Raw genomic sequence first — 7,052 nt, 5'->3', positions numbered from 1 at the left:
AATTTTTTTTACTTGCCATTTTCTTGTCGTTTACGTTGCACGTTAACGCTTTGTTGTGTCACACACAATCTGAATTTCGGATATGATGCAGAACTGATAAATTGGACCAAATATATTAATTGCAGGTAATCAAAGACATATTTTTGTTAACTTTGCACACATTTAAGGCATGCAATAATTTTAAAAATTTTGACGTGAGATTACTTTATAATTCTTGGAAGTCTTGGATGATAATTATTTGAATTATTATTAACGGTAACATAATACTCATTCTGATTGGTTTAATCTGGCTCCATAATGAAACTGTGGGTTCGAGGTGCTATTGCAGATTAATGCCATTAATTCTATATATATGTATACATACATACCTCACATTTCTATAGTGTCGTGACCGTGATCGTGACCATTCCCCAATCCGTACACGTTCATCTCCATCATTAATATTTTTCTTACTAAATTCTTCACGTTTATAAAAAGCCATCACGATAAAAATCAAATATCAAAATTATTTAACGTTGCGAACGGTTCACTTGTTCACTATACGTATCTGGGGCGCTATTCTGTACAATCGTCGGTATCGGTAAGTTACCGACAGCTATCGGTACGTACGGCCAATGATCGTCGTGTTAATTGTTGTTGTCATAGTTTTAGCTGTCATTAATAGGACATATAGCAAATTTGTACCGACGACTATCGGTATCTCTACCGTGGGGTTAACAAGAGCATGGTAGAGATACCGATTTTCGTCGGTACAAATGTGCGATTTCTGCCATAGGGCCGATCGATAACTATGACAACAATTAACACATTTTTACTATATACAAATACGTACCGATAGCTGTCGGTAACTTACCGAAACCGACAGCTATCGGTACGTACGGCCAATGAGCGTCGTGTTGATTGTTGTTGTCATAGTTTTAGCTGACATTAATACGACATATAGCAAATTTGTACCGACGACTCTCGCTATCTCTAGCGTGAGGTAAACAAGGGCACGGTAGAGATACCGATCCTCGTCGGTACAAATGTGCGATATCTGCCATAGGGCCGATCGGTAACTATGACAACAACAATTAACATATTTTGACTATATACCAATACGTACCGAGAGCTGTCGTAACTTTCCGATACCGACGATTGTACAGAATAGCGCCCCTGGAATATATTTGCGAATGGCAATTAGCGATACGTTAGACTGCCGGAGTGCTGACGTCACGAATGTCAAATTGCTTTCCAAACAAGCTTTAGTTCTTTTATATTTCTATTGAGCTCTTCTAAATGACGTCACAAGTTAATATAAAATGTAAAAAACAGGTGATTGCTAACAACCGCCGACTTTTGTGTCTGCTATTTTCAGTATGCCTATGATGGTTGCGCATGTTGCAAAATATGTGATTTTTTTATTCAAGTTTTATTCAGCCACTTTTTGACGATATTCATTGGATATATTTATTAACCGCGGTGAAATATACATACATATCCTGTCAATGAATTTTGCGTCAAAATTTAGAAGGGTGTTTGTATGAATTAAGAGCTTTCAAGTTAAACCGTATCATTAAAAAAAGGCGTCCAGTTAGCTTGGAAATTACGATCGATGCCATTCCCCATATACCTTTACATACACAATATAACAGCGATCTACATTTCCAAAAGCCACCTCTAACGCCGTCTTTTTCGATCGTATGGTATTATGCCACCCTTTATGGAATCTAACAGCAACAGTTTACAAGAGCAAACACCAAAGTTAGCACACTGGAGACACAGCTATAATTTCTAACACCACAAATTCCAGAAACTCATCACTCAAACACAAAAATCTGAGTGCTGTTCGAATAGATCAAACACGAAAATGGGTTCAGGAATAAAGAATAAGCGCTTTTCGACAAATTTTCACTTATAATTTTGTTACAAATTTTTCATTGCGAGACTCTCAGTCGTTTTTCGACATTAGTTGAGGTTAGGATAGAATTTCTGCTAGAACAAGTCTAGAAGTATGAGTACAAAAAAAAACTAAGTCATACTCAACCAGTTTTGTTAATTTCAGTCATTTTTAAGTCCATTTAACATCGACAAACGACCGAATTCACCATTCACCTCGAATTTCACTAAATCAAAACGCTAAATAATACACGATGCAAAAACAAACAACTGTCAAGATGGATTGTGGGAAACTATTTGCGCGGGCGTTTTAAATGGGAGTGGCTAAGCTCATTAATAGTTCAAGATGGCACCCGGTGTAAACGTGAATATTGAAAGTGATCTGAGAAAGTTGACGAAACAGGATCTTATAAATTATATAGTGTTAAGGAGGATGCCAGATAGTACTGTATGCCTTGGAGGGAGAAGCTAGACTAAATTTTCTGAAAGGCCGTGCAGAGGACATTGACCATCTGAACAGGACAGTCGTTAGAGAAAATGACGAATGTATGGAAGCTTCATGCATACTGGTAAGATGTGATCTTAGAGTAGTTAGAGTAGAAGTAGAATCACATAAAAGACTAACTTCCGAGTTGGGAACGCTAATAGAACAATTGAATACAATAATTTCGTTAATGAAATCTAATCATAAAAGTGAGGTTAATCGGTCGATAGAACCCAGAAAGCAAAATAATAACGGCCCCACCACCTCTACTAGACTGGGCTCCTCTGATCGTGCGGCGAAGCGCTCAGCAAACTCGAGACAGGCTGCAGCGCCTACATCGGGGGTACCGGTTCTACAGCAACAGGGTACTACGAGTACATCGTCACTGAGCTACGATAAGTTGAACGCCAGCAATAATAGAGTACCAACTGGTCAAGTAGTGACTAGACAGCAACTGGCCACTGCTATTTCTGAGGCGGAATCACGTAGCATCATGGGTGTGCTGGTCAACCCACCAGAAAGGGAGGAGACTAACTGGAGAACTGTTACCAATAAACGGCGTCGTCATCATAAGGCGATTACTGGAACAGGAACAAATTGTACAATTAAGGCGGTACCTAGCCTAACGTATTACCATATCTATAGACTGGACCCAGCATGTACAGAAACAGATATTAAAAACTATCTAATTAGCTTAATCCCCGAAGTAACATGTGAAAAATTACAATCCAGACGGGCTGATGAATATTCATCATTTAAAATAAGTGTGAATGACAGTCATTCTGAAAATATAACTGATCCAACCTTGTGGCCTCCAGGAACGAAGATCAGTAAGTTTTTTCACCTCAGGAAAATACCGAAAACCATAGGATAGGAACAACATCCTACAACCTGAAAATATTCCATATAAACATACAGTGTCTTACCAACAAATCTGATGAACTTTCCATATTAATAAATGATGAGAAGTACGATATTGTTTGTGTTAGTGAGCACTGGTGCAAGCAGGATGTTTTAAGTAGTATTAAGATACAAAACTTTACACTAGCCTCATCATTTTGTAGAAAAGATAAGTGTCACGGCGGTGTATGTATTTTTGTTAGAAATTGTTTTAAATATAAGAATCTAGATTTAAATAGTATATCAAGAGAAATAGAGGCAGAGTTGTGTGCCATAGAGATATGTAACGGTAGGATTTTGGTGATAACTGCTTATAGATCACCCTCGGGTCTTACTGGCAGATTCTTCAATGTCTTTGGGGAGTTTCTCCACGATGCGCAAAGTAGGTACAGGCAGTTGATTGTGCTGGGCGACTTTAACATAGACTTCTCGCGTAGTTCGTCTAATTTGAGCGACTTAATGTCTATTTTAACTTGTAATGGTATGAGTCCCACTATCTCTGAAAATACACGAATAACCGAAATATCTGCGTCATGTATAGACAACATATTAATTAGCGATAATATTACTGATTTTGTTACCGGAGTAATGAATTCATGTCTATCTGACCATCATGGTATATACATAAATTTGAATATTGCAGAGGTGAGTCCGGCTCCTCAAATTTTTAAGGTAAGAAGTTTAACAGCCAGGGCTTTGAGTTGCATAAAGCGGGAATTGTTAGATTTAGACTGGGCAGACTATTTTAACTCGAATGACATTGAGTTTTTGTCAAAATTTTTAGTAATAAATGTTAAAATTTTAATAAATAAACACTTACCCTTGAAAACGGTTAGGAATAGGAATAATAATCCTCCTGTTCGCTGGTATAATAGTGAGCTCAAAGAAAAAAGAAGGCAAATGCAAGTTGTAAAATGCATTGCTGACGGATTAAATAGTGTAGAGTATAGCGCCTACTACCGGTTACTGCAGGGAGATTATAAAAATTCTATCATTATCGCAAAAAAGAATGCCTACAGTAATTATGTAAATTCATCAAAATCGAAAGCAAAAAGTGCCTGGAAAATTATCAACCTCGAGAGAAATCATCAGGCAAGATCGAGAAACAACTCTGATATAAAAGCTGGGGAATTCAACGAGTATTTTCTTGAAATAGCATCTAAAATTGTAAGCGAATTGTCCATTGATCAAAATATTCAGAACGAATTGATTGGAAATATATTAATGAACAACAGCACTTTTGTTTTTTTGCCAATAGACGGGCGAGAGATATGGAATGCTGTTAATGCGCTGAAAGATTCGCTTCATATGATATTTATGATATAAGTAGCAATATTTTGAAAAGCATTTCAAATGAAATTATCCAGCCTATGGTTCATCTTTTAACATTTGTGTTGAAAAGGGCAATTTTCCCAATCTTTTTAAATTATCTAGAGTGGTTCCAATTTTTAAAAAAGGAGACGAGGATTCAGTGTCGGACTATCGCCCCATATCGATTGTTCCCGCTTTTTGGCAAAATATTTGAAAAAATTATTAAAGTTAGATTAATGGATTTTTTCGAGAGAAACGATTTGCTCGACTTTTCACAGTTCGGCTTCCGGGAGGGGCGATCTGCGGTTCAGGCTGTTGGTAGGGTAGTGTCGGACATAGTCGAGGGCTTTGAAAAGGGAGAGCTGGTAAATCTAATGCTATGCGATCTCACTAAGGCGTTCGACTGTGTATCGCATGCGATCCTGATTGACAAGTTGTACAGATATGGTGTTAGAGGTGTTGGACTGCAATTGCTTAAGTCATATCTCGACGGGCGTAGACAGTGCGTGGACTTTGGCAATGCGGTTTCTGAAGTAGGTTTGATGGAGAGTGGTGTGCCACAGGGATCTGTACTGGGACCAGTGTTCTTTATTATTAATATTAATGACCTTTTTAATTACCTTATACCAAATAAGTGTCGAGCGTTTGCAGATGACAGTTCAATGTCTTGTAGAAATAAAAATATGGATCTGCTAGTGACTGAAAGCGAATGGTTGATGAAACGTGCGGAGACTTGGTTCACGCATAATTGCCTGAAACTGAATCGCGATAAAACGCAAAACATATTTTTTTCCTCCAGATGGTCTAAGGATATAGAAATGAATAGTGCTAAACTATTGGGTATTACACTGGATAGTACACTCAGTTGGGTACCACATATTGAAAATCTTAAACGCAGACTTTCGTCGGTGGTATACTTGATGCGTAAACTTAAAGCGTTAATCTGCCAGGAGTCTTTGTTGAATTCGTACTATGCCTTGTTTCATTCCCATATGTCCTATGGAGTGGCTTTGTGGGGGAACTCGACAAATTCTATTCAAATATTTCGGTTGCAAAAAAGGGTAATTAGAATATTATGTGGTGTTGGCTATCGAGATACATGTAAGCCCCACTCTATTAGACTGAATATACTTACACTGCCTGCTCTGTATATATTAAATCAACTTTTGGAAGTTCATAAAACTAAATCTTATCTGACAGTTAACTCTGACTGTTATAATTATGGAACAAGATCTGCCAATCTAATACGAACCAATTTCTATAGACTGGATAAATCAGCTAGAAACTCTCTACGCATTGATTTATACAACAGCTTCCAATGGAATTAAAAACTCTATGTTTTAATAAATTTAAATATAAGCTTAAGACATTTTTAGAGAAATCTGGAATTTATAGCGTGGATGAGCAGGTAGATGGGAACTTAGATTTAATTTGATTTATTTGTACAAAAATTCTTAAATTGTTGTTTGTCTTGTATGTATTTAATGTAACACACTTTGCCTCCGTGTATTGTTTTTTTTTCTAACTTTTAGTATTTTTATAAATTCTTATCTGTTTGTTATTTACTCTGACCTGCTACAATTATACATTGTATAAATACGTAGTCAATTAAAAAAAAAATATCCAGATTATCCAAAAGATATCAACAGGATCTTGTTGCCTTAACATAATATACAGACCGGACCACCGTAGTAGTAACATAGGCAGAACGGCACGAATTAGCGTATACTCGTCCGCCGGATAAAAAGCAGGCGATAAAATAAAAATAGGTAGATATGTGATAAGAATATTTCAGAATTTGTATTTATTCGTGTTTTAATAGCCAAAACGAATACATAGATTCTCGCGACAGTTCTCCTGTAAAATTTATTTTTTAAGTAAAATAAGGATGTTTACAAAGTTCGTGAGAAAATTTAAATTGTAAAATGGTATTTCCAAAATAGGTCTTATCGGGATATACAAACAATTTTTCCACAAACTTTTGTAAACAGGCCAATTCCATCTTTATCTACTATAGCAAGAGTTAGTAATAATTTTGAAAAATTTTGCGTGTCCCCACAAAAACACAAAAAGCCTGATGTGTTGATTAATGAAGAACAGGAGCTAAAGCAAGTGTTTGGGGTGGTTTTGTAGGGGAGATAGATTATATATGATTGGTCCATTTTTATAGAGGGTAATTTAACTGTTGCAAAGTATTTGGACTTGTTATAGCAGCAGATTGTCCCTAGAATTCGTGAGTTATTGGGAGAAAGATTCCACAATGTCTGGTTTCAACAAGATGGTTGCTCTGCCTACAATGCCCGTATTGTTCATGAATATTTGAACAATACTGTTCCCAACCGTTTAATTAGTGGACATGGAATTATTTTGTGGCCCGCTAGATCACCAGACCTCTCTACCAATGATTTCTTTTAACGGGGTTATGTAAAATCCAAAGTGTATGTCATAGTAGGGCTAACAATCTGGATGAGCTTCAAGT

Source organism: Sitophilus oryzae, unplaced genomic scaffold (assembly GCF_002938485.1).
Source record: "Sitophilus oryzae breed Bouriz unplaced genomic scaffold, Soryzae_2.0 scaffold_1181_pilon_pilon, whole genome shotgun sequence".
Taxonomy (NCBI): Eukaryota; Metazoa; Arthropoda; class Insecta; order Coleoptera; family Curculionidae; genus Sitophilus; species Sitophilus oryzae.
Note: the sequence above shows the minus strand (reverse complement) of the source record.